Source organism: Notothenia rossii, assembly GCF_949606895.1.
Source record: "Notothenia rossii genome assembly, chromosome: 5".
Taxonomy (NCBI): Eukaryota; Metazoa; Chordata; class Actinopteri; order Perciformes; family Nototheniidae; genus Notothenia; species Notothenia rossii.
Window position 1 is genome coordinate 87,439,812 of NC_136903.1, and position 17,209 is coordinate 87,457,020.

General features: G+C 41.5%; 1 protein-coding gene and 1 long non-coding RNA gene across 6 annotated transcripts in view; one reads left to right on the top strand and one right to left on the bottom strand.

The window, feature by feature from the left end:
* epha8 (eph receptor A8) overlaps positions 1-17,209 on the bottom strand; it is a 126,260-nt gene that overhangs the window by 37,222 nt on the left and 71,829 nt on the right. The window lies entirely within an intron of this gene.
* On the top strand, positions 7,257-9,252 carry LOC307041491. Its single transcript, XR_013808771.1, has 2 exons — positions 7,257-8,040; positions 8,234-9,252. It is a non-coding gene; the product is annotated as an uncharacterized lncRNA (long non-coding RNA).

Here is a 17,209-nt window from a genome sequence, read left to right on the forward strand (position 1 = left end):
TACAAATTACTGAAATTCTTAACATTACATTTTCATTTAGCTGACGCTTTTAGACAAATAGACTACAATATGTGCGATAACTCATCAAGATACAAATATACTCAAATATCTGCTATTATCAAGCGTAACGCAGTGTAAATGTATTTGAGCAACATTAAGATATGGAGCCTTTAATTGGTTGCCATTACTTCCCCAGTGGTTTTTTAATTTAAAACTGTGACAAATATAAGTGAGAATGAACACACAAATATATTACAGTATATGTATCACTACACATACAGGAGGAAGCCGCATGTCCTTTCATTTTACTTTCAGGGCCACCCCACTATTTCTATTCTCAGTATTTATCCCAAAGTATTTTCTCTCCCCCCTCCTTTTCATCCCAGTAAGCCCCTCCATCCCTTGATGTTTTTTGTGAAGCCCCTGAGTTGAAAAGCAGGTCACGATAAACATCGGAGCAGCTCGTTCATCAAGGAGAGAGGCGGCGAGCGCTTTGAAGTCTCTGACAGATTCACCAGGAGTTCCAGACACACAGATACACAACACACACACACACACACACACACACACACACACACACACACACACACACTCACACACACATGCAAAGGTTATGATAATGCAAAACACACACCAACATGCACACGGCGTGTCTGTTGACGCCACGGTAACAACATGAATTTAACAGGTAAAAATGCAAGTGCAGAGCGAAGACTGCGGGCGATGAACTTTCCCTCTTCGTTCACTCTGGATGGAGACATGTTTTAGATATGAATGAAAAATCATCGTACTCATTATCAGAAATTAATAGAGTGACCAACAAATGTAAGAAGCTAAATGATCAATGGAGCAATGGATTCTGGGATGTTAGATGACAAGACAAGCGTTACGGTACGTCTACACTACAGGCATCAAAAAATGCTTTCAACGCTTCGCCCATTCACTTGAATGGGGTGACGTAGAAGATTTTTAATCTTCGCCGAACTGCATTGTGGGGAGCATGGCATGGCTTTGCAAGCATCACGAGCATCTATCGGCATCAAAAGTTGAACAATGTTCAACTTTTGAGGCTCGATGCTTGGCATCAGCCAATCAAATCCCGTTTATGCAAATCCCGCCAGTGCAAGCGCAGCCAATCAAACCGCGTGCAAGCTGGGAGAGCCAGACCGCAGTTCATTTCCTCATATTCCAAACGAGATATTACGGTAGCAAATCACCCGGTTCTTTACGACCGGAACTATTTACCGGGATACAAACCGGAGGAACCAGGCATGGAGGGAGGTGGCAGAGACAGTGGGTGAAACTGGTAGGTTTTCGCCTGTTTGGGGATTTTATATCCAGTTTACTTCGTTTTAACATTGCTATTGCTTTGTATGTCGGGGGCGGGAGATTCATGTGATTGGTTGCTCGCAAAAAATCGCCAAGCTTCAGACACGCCCAGCTCCAAGATTTTTTCATGCCTGTAGTGTAGACGGGCCGTTAGTTTATCCCTCCCTATTTGGGTCCGAGCACCGATAACGTGGGGTTATCTATTTTATTCTAATCATGATTTTGAAATTATGATTTTATATTTTCGTAGTATTTTTTTATTTTTTTATTTTTAGAGTCCAGGTACCGCCAGAAAGATAAAGAGAAGGACCTTCTGAAATCTCTACAGTTGGTATTATTTGCGTGAATAAATCGCGTCTGTACGGGCCTTGACATGTTTAACAGCTGGAGTTTTTGGCACATTTGTTAGGAGTGTTAAAAAAAGTCATATTTTAAGTGTCTCTTTATCGGTGATTGCAAAACAGATCTTTAGCACCCCGTACAAAGTTGCTTAAATTTAGCCCCTTGTTGTAGTTTCACATACAAGTCGGACATTTGGTGGGCATATGAAGCATGGGGAGACCCCCAAAAAAGCCTCTTGTTGGCATATCGTAAACCCAACAGGAAATCGTCATGATGGATTTGATGTGCATTATTAAGGCACTTTCCACACGCCATATTGGAACAAACCTTGACATTTTTTTGTTTAAATTGACATTGTGTTTCAGTTATCACATTTTGTTGAACTTACTGACAACTAACATGCAAAACTTCAGAGGTAAACTCCTGGTTTATAGAAAAAGTTAAACAGCATGCAACAATACAGAAACAAATAACTCTGATTAACAATTGAATGACCATCTAGTAGAAACAGTTTTTGAATGGTCTTTCAGGGACAGAACTTTGAAACACTGTCTGTTATACTTTAAAGCATGGATTTGAAATTGACTGCAATACTGTCAAGAATACTGAAGGGATAAAGAAACAGAAGGAGACGGGAAAATAGAATCCTACTTATTTTTTCCGTCACACTCCTCTCAGTAAACAGTTTACCGAAGTTGGTAAACGTGTGTGTCTTTGCATGTGTGTGTGTGTGTGTGTGTGTGTGTGTGTGTGTGTGTGTGTGTGTGTGTGTGTGTGTGTGTGTGTGTGTGTGTGTGTGTGTGTGTGTGTGTGTGTGTGTGTGTGTGTGTGTGACTGTTTGGTGTGTCAGTACCTGTCAATGTAGTACACTCGCTTCAGGGGAATTTGCATTACAATGAATCTTAATAGCCGTGTGGAGCATTGTGTGCTGACCTTGATTTATTCCCTGTATAAGTGGGTAAATAAATACATTGGAAAAACGGGGAACTGGAGAAAGCACATCATCGTCCCACGCGTGAGGAGACTCAGGGTTGAGTCAAGGGAGGGGGGTAAGGGAGGTAGAAAGCCTTAAGTGCAACCGGTTGGCTGGTGAAAGCTTTCATTTGGTGAGTTTCTACATAATTGTGGTTGAAAGATCAATAAAGTAACATAAAAGACAGTGAAGAAGGATTTAAACGATGGGTAATTGAAAATAACAATGCAGAACCACCACTAAATGAAGTCTTACTATGAACAAATTAGGGTTAGGGTCTCATGACCATCATTTGACTTTTTTGACTCAATTTGTTGATTTTGAATGGCTTTCCATTGATGGTTGGTCAATTTGTTTTAATACATCAAATGTGAGAACAAATTCTCAACATGTCAGTTTCCTCTCATGACAGGAATCTGAGGGTGAGAAGGACAGCAACACCAAACTACAGAAAGCGGTCAGAAAGGCTACCGCCATCTTGGACCCCGTGCACCATCACTTTCACCTTCTGCCATTTGGACGGATGTATAATAATAATAATAATAATAATAATAATAATAATAAAGCTCTAATTATATAGCACTTTTCATTCAACACATACGGCTCAAAGTGCTTTACAAAATGACACATCACAAGTTAAAAACAAACAACAAGAAATTCCCCTCAGATTATTTGCTAAGAGCTTTACAAGTATACTGTAGGGTTCCTCGGCTCAGGAGCTCCAGATCTTAAGTCTCCTTCATTCCTCAAGTAAGATATTGTGTGATTAAGCCCCTGAGAGAGTGCAGCACATAACAGCAGGGTGTACAATGCATACATGGAGCGTCATAACCAAGTGGCTGGCAAAGTATACAGGAACATCTGTGCTACTGGAAGACCCGAGGTCATAATAAATGTACACACACGGTTCAAATCAAACGATTAAATATGTTAGAATAAAAGTCAGGTGTAGGGGATAATGTTTTGAGAGAGGACTAACGATTGCTGTAAAACACAATATATACAAATAGGGTTATGATGGCTACTGCAGTTTGTGCTAAATGTGCGTTTTGGGGGTTTTAGGTTTGATCCCTGAAGTCAACATGACGATATGTCTTTGGGAAAGTATAGGTGAAAGGGTGAATGCTGTGAAAGCGCTCTGAGGGGTGCTAAAGACTGGGTAAAGCACTTCATAAACATAGTGAATGTATTCACTTCATTCCCTATGTGCCAGTTACTTCATAGGAATAGCGTATCCAACTCAAAGCAGATCTAAAAGTTCTACATGGGCTTCAAAACCTTCCTGATGTCCTAGATCTCTCGTAGCATCGTCCTTGTAAGGAATCAAGCACACTCCACTATCCGGTGACAAAGTTACCCAACAGCTCCTTAGCCTGTTCCCCGGGGAGCGCATGAAGCCGCTAACGAGACGCTGAAGCTGTCCGAGTGATGGATGAACGTGTCGGGGAGATCAGCTGTGGAAATGGGACACTCGCCATCTACATTGTCCCCCCTCTTTACTTTGCAATTCCAGATACTAACAGCTGGATTGCACGCCTTAAACGAAGGAGTGGCCTATCCGATCTGAGGCAGGCCTGATTCACTGTGTGCTGCGTGATCGATGACCTCGAGAGAGGATTGGATTGGGATGGTTAAGGATCCTTTAAGGAGGTTGGATGGATGGATTCAGCTTGTTGGGTTGGGGTCACCGAGACACTATAATCAGCATTAGGGGATAACAGTACTTTTGAATGTTCTTTGAAGAAGTGTCTCATGGCAGTGTGAAGTAACCGAAGTATATAAGGTTACAAAATTATTGTGATAATCTACGGAAGAGGATTAGGGCCACATAAAAAGGTTTTTGGGAGGATTTGAAAAAAAACCTCAGAATTCTGACTTTAATCTCAGAAGTCTGAGATTAAAGTCGGAATTCTGAGAAATTTTTCTCCCAAAAAAAATAATGTTTTTTGTTCTGAGGAAAAAGTCAGAGTTCTGATTTTTTCTCAGAACAAAAAAAAAACATGTTTTTTTCAAATCCTCCCAAAAAAAAAAATTAATGTGACCCTAATCCTCTTCCGTAATAATCAGATAAGATTACTAATTAAACTTTTTTATGTGTAACTAGTATTTCAGAGAGTACATTTTTAACCCTCCAGCCCTGGTCAATGATGTTAGTGCAACACTGTGTTTAAAACTATGTCTTATTTGACAAAAAAGGCACAAATAATGTAAGAAATGTAGTGATTATTTTCAAATGTTTGTTTATCTATCCTTTGAGAAATAATGATATCACATCTGTATGCGGGAAAAACCTAATATTTCAGTTGGAATCTGAAATACTTTTCCACTCACACATTTGGTGCGAATCATGTTTGTTTGTAAATCACAGCTGCAGACGTCTGTAAGTATATGTTGTGTTCATGCTACGAATTGATTCCTCTCTAGCTGTCAGGATTTCTGTCTGCCTGAGAAGGCTCATACGAGAGAGACTAGGACACAAAAAGAGTGCGGCATCAATATTTTCAGGCCATATGCATCTCTGCCTCCCTGTTGGCCTCCCTGCTGGGTTCAAATCAATTCCATCAATGAAGCCATCACAAAGGAAACATTACTGCAGTGTTTTTCTGTGAAAACGGGCTGGTAATTACAAATCAAACGAGACAAATACATCCCGGTTAATGAGCGTTAAACGGATGTTAATTATCCGATTGAATGGCTGTCACCATTAAACTGTGTCTGATGGAGGGACTGGGAGGAGGAGGGGAGGGGAGGGAGGGGAAAGGGGGAGGGTGGCTCCGAAAAAGACGGGCCTTCTGAAAGGCATATTAGCAGCAGATTGAGAAGATCAGACAATGTGAAGTGCGAGAGTCGGAAATGGAAGCGAGAGGAAGGCTAAACTTCTCTCCTTTTTCCGACATTAGCAAATCGCTTCAATGCATCACAGGGGAACTTAATCAACTGTTTTTCTTTATTTATATATTTGAAAACAAGGCAGGAGTCACACTGCGCTAATACGGTCACAGACAGGCAGCTCCGGTCATATGAGATATTCAGAAAAAGTTCACGAGATCCGAAACAAAGTAAAAGTCCTCTCTGATTCTTAAAGCAGCTTACATGATGAGATGGGAGGCTTTTAGATAAGGAAGTATAGACGGGACAACTTTAAGAGTCAGAGCCCAGTCTGCTCTGATTGGTTAGCTGGCCGGCTCTGTTGTGATTGGTCAACCGCTTCGAGATGTCCCGCCCCTTAGCCTATCACGTACAATGTGTTAGAAGCGCTAGTGTTGTCAGTATAGGAAGTAAACAAAGGAGTCCAATCGAGGTGTTTCAGGCAGGGGGGGGAGTGTGTGGGAGAGAAACACAGGGATGTTTGCCTTTGAAGACCATTTACATAAAAACTATATGACATACAGCATACCTAAAAGCTTAATAGGCAAACATTTTGTCAAATAATGATGTATTGCAGGATGATGTAAATTAAGGATGCAGGTCACCGAGCCTGAATAGTAGCCACAAATAATCAAATATTACATTTCGCATCATTAAGCCGACACTTTTTTCAACTTGAAAACATTTCAACACAATTTGAGGTTAGGTATCTTGCCCAAGGACACTTTGACGTGTTGACTAGAGGGAGTGGTGATCAAACCTGCCAATCTGCCTCTTATTGGTAGACACCCATTTAACCCCAGAGCCACAGTGACCCCATGGACTCATTGACCTTTGATACTAACTGAAACCCTCTCCTTCAGAGTCATTTCACATACAACCTGTTAGCATAAGTCAGCTCTAGTTTAATACAAATTAAACATACTTGGAGGGCTGTTAAAACCTGTGTGGCTTGCCCAAGAAAAGACTATGTGAGGTAAGAATATTGATAAACATTTATTTATTTAAAGCCAGCCTACTTAGTGTACACATTGGGATCTGTTAGAAGAGGAGAGACAATGCAGTTGGGGTCTAAATAATTGGTTTGGATTAGGGATGTTAACGGTTAATCGACTATCGATTAATTGTCGAAAAGAATTTACTCGATTAAATTAAATTAATTGTGACTAATTGAACATTGTAATCTAAGACCGTTTCCCACAGGACGTACTTGAACGTGACCCGAGATTCTCGCGAGCCGCTAGAGCTAGACCTGTCACAAACTTGAGGCGGCAAAAAAACTAAAACAAACAATGATGAGGCGGTCAAAACGGAGTGGAGTGTGGGAGCATTTTAGATTAATTAACGATGAAAAAGACGCACAATGCAAACTTTGCGGTGCTACATTTAAATACAACAGCTCTACAAGTTCGTTAAGATACCACCTGAACAACTTGCATGTAACGTTAGCCATTCCGTCGCCTTCACAACCTACAATTGCTGCTGTGCTGGGAAGGCGAGTATGCGACCAAAGAAAAGCAGACGGCATTACTCAGAGAATTTGCGAGATGATTGAAAGAGATGTAATGCAAATTAGCACCACCGAGGCCGAGGGATTTCGGGAGCTGATACAATTCATGGAGCCAGGATATAACATCCCTTCGCGAGCGACCGTGACTTCCAACTTGGAAGCACGCTACGAAATTAAGAAGGCTAAGCTAAAAACATGTTTGTCCACGGCTAATGTGGCTCTGACGATGGATTGTTGGACAGCACTGACTACAGAAAGCTACATCACGATTACTTGCCACTATATTGAAAACGACTGGCAGGTAAAGTCGGCAGTCCTTCTTACGGAGAGCTTATCCGAGAGACATACAGCTGATAATTTAGCTGCCAAACTGAACCAGGCTGTGGAGTCATGGGGACTCACCGGCCGTGTAGTAGCCTGTGTGCACGACAACGCTCGGAACATTGTTTCAGCAAACAACCCCGCACGAGTCAGTTGGAAATCAGTGTGTTGCTTTGCTCATACTTTAAATCTGGCCGTCAATGACGGATTCGCTGCTGCTGGTGTCAACCGAGTAATTGGAGCTGCTGGCAGGCTGGTCAAGCACTTCAATCACAGCACACCAGCAACGAAAGCGCTAGAAGCAAAACAAAGACAAATGCAGCTACCAGCTCATCGGCTCATTCAGTCCTGTAAGACCAGGTGGAACTCTGTACATGCGATGTTTGGCAGACTCGTAGAACAGCGATGGGCCGTGTGTGCTGTGCTAACAGACCGCTCAGAGACCAAGCTTTCAGATGCGAGGACGCTGGAATTGAGAGACGACTTCTGGCAGCTTATGGAGGACATAGCGCCAGCACTAGAGGCTCTCCAATGTGCAACTACTGTAATGTCAGCAGAGACGGAGGTATCCATATCCAACACGTACCCCATCACATTTAGTCTGATTAACACGCATCTCAAGATGGCAAATGGAGACAGCAACAGAGTGGCGGAATTCAAATCTAAAGTGCGCACTTCGTTGGGGGAACGGATGAAGGTAAGCTATGGCCATTAATTAATTAAACTCTTCGATCACATTTGAGCTATATAACAGATTATGGGGTGAATCACTTATCACCAACACATTGTCACAGTGTAAACTGCGTTTTTATGCAGTTGTACCCTTGTCATGTCAAACCTTATTAAATAAAACTCTAATGCTAGCTTTCTCCTTTATTTAATTTTAACAGGTTGAGTCTGAAGACCTCACATCAACAACACCAATGATAGCAACGATGCTGGACCCACGGCATAAGCACCTGGGATTTCTAAGCCCAGCAAGCAGGATCTCAGCTAATACCAAACTGCTTGAACTGGCTATGGAAGAACATGTGGACTCCACATCAACAAATGAAGCCACCACTGGAGATGATGTGCCAGTCCAGGGAGCTACACTTCAGAGACACACTTCTGCTATGACTCTTCTACTGGGTGAAAACTATACCACCAGCAGCAACGATGACATTAAAGAGGAAGTGGACATGTTTCTGAAGGATGCCTCACCACTCCTTGATTCCAGTCCCACAGAATGGTGGAAAGTCAATGAAGGAAGATTTCCGAGGCTGGCAAATGTGGCACGACGATATCTGTGCATACCGGGCACGTCTGTCCCATCAGAACGTGTATTCTCAGCAGCTGGCCTGACTGTAAACAGGCTGCGCACACGACTTACTCCTGACCACGTTAATATGCTTATTTTCTTGAACAAAAATAGAGGGGTCAAGGTCAGGAGCCTATTCAAAACACATTGAGACAGGAATGTTTTTGTTTCAGGAGAGGTAGCCTATATCTTCATTTGACTGTTCTAAGGGTCGCCCTCTAATGTTACTGTCACCTTCCTCAGGGATGATTTAAGTTGTGTTCAGAATATATTTGAAGTTTCCAGGGCTAGTTATCTTACTGTTACCTTTCTCAGACCAAAGGGGATTATAAATGCTGCTGCTAATGTTTCAAGTTTTACATATGTAGTTAACCAGATTATAATGTGTAGGCTTAATATTGTGTAGGCTAGGCCTACCCATATTGTTTAGATTTCTATTTAAAATTAATTTTATTTTGCTTAATGTTTCACATGCGACAGGTGAGCCAGTGCACAATTATTTTTTTATGTATTTGAATTTTCTGTGCTTAATTTATTTTGTTAAACTACATAAATGCCATTATCTGCACATTATCCTAACTGGTACAATAAAACATCAATTGTGCAATATAGCATGCATTTTTATTCAGTAAATAAGCAATATTTAGCTTTTTATGTTAAAGACACTATCGATACAGTGAGAAATTTACATTCTCAGGAAAAAAGCCGTTTATATCAGTTAATCGTTAATCGATCGATAAGGTCAATCAACTAATGATTAATGAATTAATCGATAATTTGCATCCCTAGTTTGGATCTTAGGCAGGTGGTTGATTGATGTTGAGAACAAATACTTTACTTAAACTATAAGTTAGGTGAATTTGACACCACTCAAATCCAGCACCAGACACTTTTCAGGCTGCTATAGAGAACCACGCGTCCTAAAACCCGGAAGTAAGTAAGCATTTTTACCACGTCCGGTTCCTTCGACAAAAAGCAATGCATTTCTCCATAGGATTTTGGAAAACAGCTCCAAATAAGGTCTGTGTTTGAGACAAATTGAAGAGACAGATCACGTTTCGTTCTACGACATTAAATGCATCAGCAGTAAACCCGCTGGTGATTTCTGAAGAGTTTACGTGTCTGAAAATCGATGGTTGTTAACAAGTGGCTGAATAGGACTACAGAAGTTGTCCAGGCCGTTTTACGTCATAACACCGAACACGTAAACACTCCCGCTAAGTTTGTTTGCCCTTGTTCTGCTTGAAAGCAAGTACCTGCCTCCTGCAGACTGTTCAAACAAACGCTTCAACTTGTACCATTTAGAATCTGTATGTTTGAATATGGATCTTAAATTGGCGTGACGTTGAAGCAGCGACCCTGCTGTAGTTCGTTTATAGCATAACGTTAGCATTTTGCTTCTGGCGACTAGATTTATGATTAGAAAATTATTAAAGTAGGTAGACATGTGGAGATTATCCGGCTGAACAAAACGTGATCCGTTTCTTAAATGTGTTTCAACCACAGACATTATTTCCAGCTATTTTACAAAATCCTATGGAGAAATTGCATTGCGTTTTTGACGAAGGAACCGGACGGAGTTTACTTCCGGGTTTTAGGACGCATCACTGACAATATTTCACTAATGTACATTTGCCAAAGATATTGAAGTGACTGTTATTTTGTTTATATTGATTGTTGTGCTTGTATTTATGTCTTATTGTGTGCATATGTATACATGTGTCTGTTGATTGTGTATACAGGACATACGTATATATTTTTATATATATTTGTATTTTTGTATTCGGGATTGTGGGAAACGGTATTTCGATCTCTCTGTCTGTACACACAAACTGAAAGATTGACAATTAAGTTGACTTTGACTTGAATTGAAATCTGCAACAGCAAAGTGTATCATTCCCGAAGTAAAACAGTTGACTCATTAGTTGTCTCCGAACTGAGAGCCACTTAAATGTTCAAGTGACATCTTAGCAGACTGCATTAGAGCATAGTCTGGTTTTCAATAAGAAATGACGGACATATTGCATAGAATAACCTTTTAAATGTTTCTATACTGTCAATTTATCTGACCAAGGAATCAACAGACATTGATGGAAGAGCGAACTTTGTCCCCCTTGTCCTCCTAATTTAAATGCCAACTTCATTACGATTCACGACACACACACACATACATCCAACCGTCCACATCCATACACACTGTGCTCCTTCAGTGGGGGCCTGCAACAGGAAAGTAAGTGACGGCGCCCTGTGTGCACATCAGTTTAACTCAACAAGAAGTCAGGGCAGAAAATCATTTGAAGAAGTCCCGCAGTCCCTCAAGACGGGGGCTGCCAGCTTCCCAGTGATCTGCTATCATGTCTCCTGTCTCCTTACTGTCACCACTAATAGCTCTTAGACACTGGACTGGGACACGGTGGCTACTGAGGGCCAGGGGTGGCACACACTCAATCAATAATTTACCCAGCAGCTCTCTTGTTTCAGGCTTAGGATAACACCGTGGTGAACCAAATAATGGCTGTGATCTTGGAAAGTGAAAATACCTCCCATAAAACTCCCCATGCCAAAGAGAAATGTGTGAGTTTTTGGTTTATGGTCATATTTGCAATCATCACAGAAGCACGTTATAGTGGCCATTTATCAAATGTACCATGTGCGTAGGCTGAGTAGCCCAATGTATTCACATATACCTCATTCACACCAACGCAACTCCGGTTCAAGCTCCGTGCTAGAGCTTTTCAGGTTCAGAACCGGTTCTTCGGTTTAGCTCCGGCTCTTTTCACACCGCCCAGAGTCCGACTGGTGCTGCGTCATTGCGTCATTGTTTGCGTCATGACGTAACCGTTAGCGTGCCTGCTTCATAAAGCCAAACCGCGCGGAAACCCCTCACAGCTGACACCGACAACAACAGCAATGGCCGATTGTGATCCAGCTTCCTCTGTACCTCTTCGGAAGACCAGATTCCCAGTAGGTAGCTGGTCTCTTCAGTGGACCGCTGCTGCTTGTTAAGTTTCTCCATCGTTGTGTACAAACTGGATAAAACGCCGGCTTTTTGTTTGTTGTTCAGGAGTAGATCCCGCCCCTGCCCCCACCTCGACGTAAGCGTGACATATGCGGTGCTTTTGCTCTGGCCGGACAATTTGTTGGTGCTTGAAACGAACCGGATTCCGGAGCTAAGAGGCGGCTCCGCTGCGGTGTCAACACGAAAACCCGGTGCTTCTCAAGCTCCAGCTCCGAACCGGCCCTGAAACACCGTTGGTGTGAATGAGGTAATAAAGGCAGGTAAAGCTTGAACCAAAGTTGAATCAACTTAAAAACACGGTGTCACGGCAGGTTATTTCCTTCCAATCTGCCTCACGAAGCAGTCGACTACCAACTTAATGACGAAAAAATATTCTATATCGCTGCAATTAGAAACTAAATTACGCAACTCGCTAACATCCAAGCTTGCTTGTGACCTTGAATTCAAAAATGATTTAATTGAGTGAAAATATAACCATCTATGGATATTCTAAAGAGGCCCAATTATGCTTTTGGCATGTTAATGGTCTGCAAAGGCTAAAATCCCAAAGTTCCCTAAAGTTACTTTGCATTTGATATTGAGGTAATCCCAAAGTAACGGAAAGTAATCAAGTTACTCTTAGATGTGATACTTAGACGAGGCTACTGGTTAGATTTGTTCACAGGTAACTCATATTGTAATACATTTTCAAAGTAACCCTCCCAACCCTGCTGTTTTCATTCCTGGATTAAGCATGGGCTGCACATAAAAGGATTTGTTTGTGTGTCTTTTGGCAACGACCAAATGCAGGCGTGTGATTGTGTGTGTGTGTGTGTGTGTGTGTGTGTGTGTGTGTGTGTGTGTGTGTGTGTGTGTGTGTGTGTGTGTGTGTGTGTGTGTGTGTGTGTGTGTGTGTGTGTGTGTGTGTGTGTGTGTGTGTGTGTGTTACTATACTTGTGGGGACCTAAATCTGTTTAGACAGTCACGTGTGGGGACTCGCCTCCCTTATGGGGACAAAATGGAGGTCCCCATGAGGGGAATCCTTAATTTTAGGGTGAGGGTTAGGTTTAGACATGTGTTGGTTATGGTTAAGGTTAGGATAAGTCTCCAGGAAATGCATGTAAGTCAATGTAATGTCCCCTGAAGTGATGTATGCATGGTATGTGTGTGTGTGTGTGTGTGTGTGTGTGTGTGTGTGTGTGTGTGTGTGTGTGTGTGTGTGTGTGTGTGTGTGTGTGTGTGTGTGTGTGTGTGTGTGTGTGTGTGTGTGTGTGTGTGTGTGAGCAAAGTTGCATTGTGTACTGATGTGTAGCCCTTTGCACCTGCTGTTGAGATAGGGCCTCGGCCAATCACAACAAAGATTGGAGGGAAGTTTGAGTGACACAACAGAGCTGTGTCTGGCAGAGATACGATTCACTGTGTTATCTCCCGCTTTCCCTCTCCCTCTCACACACTCTCTCTCACACACACACACACACTCATGATGGCTTAGCAGCATTACATTGTTTAATAATACCATCTCTTCTCATCCATTTTCCTCTCCTCTTTCCTCGTTCTCTTTTCCTTTGTTCCTATCCTCTCTTTTTTCCTCATTTTCCTCCTATGCTCTGCTCTCTATTCTTTCATGCCCTTCACCCCTTCCTCCTCTTTTTACTTACATCCTTTCCACATTTGTTCATTTCTCTTCCTCTCCTATTTCCTTTCCTCCTTTCTTCTGATGTGTTCTCCTCTTTACTGTAATCACTTGCTTCCTTTTTCCTCATCTTCTCTTACATTCTCTTCTCTCCTCCTTCCTTTTTTCTAATCCTCTCCTCTCCCCTCCGCCACGACCAATACAATCATCCAATGAGGATCATCCCCACACACACACACACACACACACACACACACACACACACACACACACACACACACACACACACACACACACACACACACACACACACACACACACACACACACACACACACACACACACACACACACACACACACACACACACACACACACACACACACACACACACACACACACACACACACACACACACACTAATAAGTCTTGGCACAGCAACAACAAATCCCTCCGCACTAATGCTCACACACTCTAACAAACAGATGTGCACACGTTTCATAACACACACATTAGTGCATTAACACACACATTTGGACACACACCTTCCCAGCTCCTCGTTTCCCCCTGCACAGCTGGAGGCCTCAGCAGATGTGATGGCTGATTTTTTGTGCGTTTGTAAAGTGTTTGTTTATCCAAATCAGGACAATTGGCATCGCTTTGGCCATAACTGCATTATTACAATATTGTATTTATTACCATTTCATTATTTTTGTATTCTTATTTTAATTTAAATTTTGTTTCTTATTTATTTATTTATTTTCCCATGTATTTTTCAATTTGTTATTACTTGTTATCAATGTTCTATTCAGTCCTGTGTTTACCAACTTCTAACAGTTTTTAGTAGATTATTATAATTGTATTATATTTGGTTGTTATTTTAATTGTATTTTTTAAAACATTTCATATTTATTTATTTATTCATTTATGGATTCATTTATTTATCTTTACAATTATTGTATCCAGTTCTGTGTTCACTAACTTCTACCGGTTTTTAAAAGTTAAGTGTTGAGTGTAAAATAAAATAAAAAGAGATTTAATGACATCGATACATCATTTCACCTTTAAATCTGAGTGTGACTTGTTCTCACTCAGTGTGTGTGTGAATGAGTGTGTGAGAGTGTGAGTGTGTGTGTGTGTGTGTGTGTGTGTGTGTGTGTGTGTGTGTGTGTGTGTGTGTGTGTGTGTGTGAGAGTGTGTGTGAGAGTGTGAGAGTGTGTGAGAGTGTGTGAGCTCACCCCAACTTCCCGCCGGAGGCTGTGTGTGTGGGAGTGTTTCTGCAGCCTCGGTGTCACTTGCCTCTAAACAGTAACAGTGTTGTTGATCAGCATTTGTTTACAGACCGCCAGGAGGAAGGAACTAATTTGATCACTTGGTATTCCCCCACCCCCCCTCTCCGGAGACCGCTTCAATTTCAGCTTCTCATACGTTCTCCATAGCGCCCGGCCACAAGTTGAATCTGACAGCAATTATGAACATCGTGTTCCACTCAAGTGGTCGTGAGCCGGGAAATAATGAAGTCCTCGCCATCATCTGTTTCCCCAAATCATCCAAACTGCATCTTTATTAGGAACTAGGAGGAAGTGGAGGGAAGACGTAGCAGCTCATAGCTAACATGTTAAATATCAACAGGATGTTTTTACTCGAACAAAATGGCACTTTAAAAAGTTAATTTAGTTTAGTTTTTTCGAGCGCGTAAAACCAAAAAAAATACAAATGAAACAAAAGATGATACAGACATGATACAGGACAATACAAATGAATGCAATAACAAAACCAAATATTTAATTAATAATTGAATAATCTGTAGTATCATTTGTCTGATATCAATAAACAACAAAGCTTTAGCTAATTACACGTCCGAAAAGGGGTCGGAAGAAGTTTACACTTATTTAATCCGACCCCTTCTCCTAAATGTAGGCCTTGTAACTAATTCACCAACACTTGAAGTGAATATATCTGCCATTTAGTTGTTGTTGAGTTTAAAGTTGGGGTAGGTAATTCACTTCAGAAACACTTGTTGTTATATTCCATGGAATGCTCTTAACATCCCGATAGCAATGAATATATTAAATGCTTTGTCAATAAATACATAAAAATATCCCATCCGTGGTACTGTAAAAAGCACGACCAATCATCTGAGCCGGCTAAAGTAACTGGATGGCCTACCTGCCTGTCAGCCTTCCATCTGTGCACAAACTTATCTCGTGCCCTCATTGGTCATGTGCGCGTTCGTGTGTGTTGGAGGAGGGGCTCTTTAAGGAAGTGGCAGATTTTTTCCGGTTGTGTATTTTCAAATTCTAGCGCTTCGAGATTTGTCTTGGCAGATGAGGAGCGCTATATAAATTAAATGTATTCTTATTAAATGTGTTATTACTCGAGCTGGTTTCTCCAAAATGACCTACCCCACCTTTAAGTCTCTATGGTTTTTGCACTTATTGTAAGTGGCTTTTGACAAAGCTTCAACCAAATGAAATGTAATGTTATTTAAGACAACAGAACAATGTGACTTTAGAAAAGCAGAAACCAAGAAATCAAGTATCAATGTGTCCACAATTCAGTTTTGGTTTAATCAATGAATAAAAAGCACGATATTTTGTTTAGGTGTAATAAACCAGGTGTTCGCCTACTGCATTTAAATAAATAAATAAAAATAAAAGTAGCCTAAAAGACTAAATCAATTAAATAGGCAGTTGGTGTAACTATCCACTATCGTCTATGATATATAAATTAATAATAATATTAATATATATTCTGTTTTTTAAAACATGTGGATCTCACAAGCTCCTGTCTCAGGTCCCTTTCTGAAGTTATCCAGAATTATATACAATTATTAGCTTTGGGGGGAGACAAAATATTCAATATTTTTACTGAATAAATAAATAATAAATATCTACACTTCTTTTTTTATTGAAGAAAGCCATCCCTAGTTTTCCTCTGTCCTGAGTGTCAGCTGTTTTCACCTGCATAGACCTCGTGACCAGGAGCCAATCAGGGGGCTTCACCCTGTCACTGCTCTGTCTCTGGAGCTTCAGTGTGTGTGTGTGTGTGTGTGTGTGTGTGTGTGTGTGTGTGTGTGTGTGTGTGTGTGTGTGTGTGTGTGTGTGTGTGTGTGTGTGTGTGTGTGTGTGTGTGTGTGTGTGTGTGTGTGTGTGTGTGTGTGTGCTGACAGGCCAGGAGAGGGACAAAAGCTCCTCTCAGTGTGGAAATAAATATAAAACATGAATATTAATAAATATATAGGGGAGGTTTATTAAATCCTCCTCGTCTCCCTCTGATATTTCTCTAAGGTGCCACGTCGACAGATTACGATCACATTATGTGTCACGGCTTTTCTCTCCTGACGCCTCACCTCGCTCGTTTCACTTTGTTTCATAATCTCCGTCAGTGTTTTGTTTTGTTTCTTACCATATTCATTTTATTTAACTTTTCCTTCAATCTCTCACCCTTTATTTACTATTTTAAGTCTCTCTGTGACTGACAGCGAGCAATCCCACAATGCATCAGTGACTGCAGGAACCAATCACTGCGTCTGCTTAGGAGACAAATTACAAGAACTGCCAGGATGACACACCTGGACACAAACACACACACACACACACACACACACACACACCCACACACACACACACACACACACACACACACCTGGAGACACATACACACCTTGACACACACACACACATGGAGACACACAAACACATACACACCTTGACACACACCTGGACATACACCACACACAGCTGGACATACACACACACATGGAGACACACAAACACATACACACCTTGACACACACCTGGACATACACCACACACAGCTGGACACACACACACACACACACACACACACACACACACACACACACACACACACACACACACACACACACACACACACACACACACACACACACACACACACACACACACACAC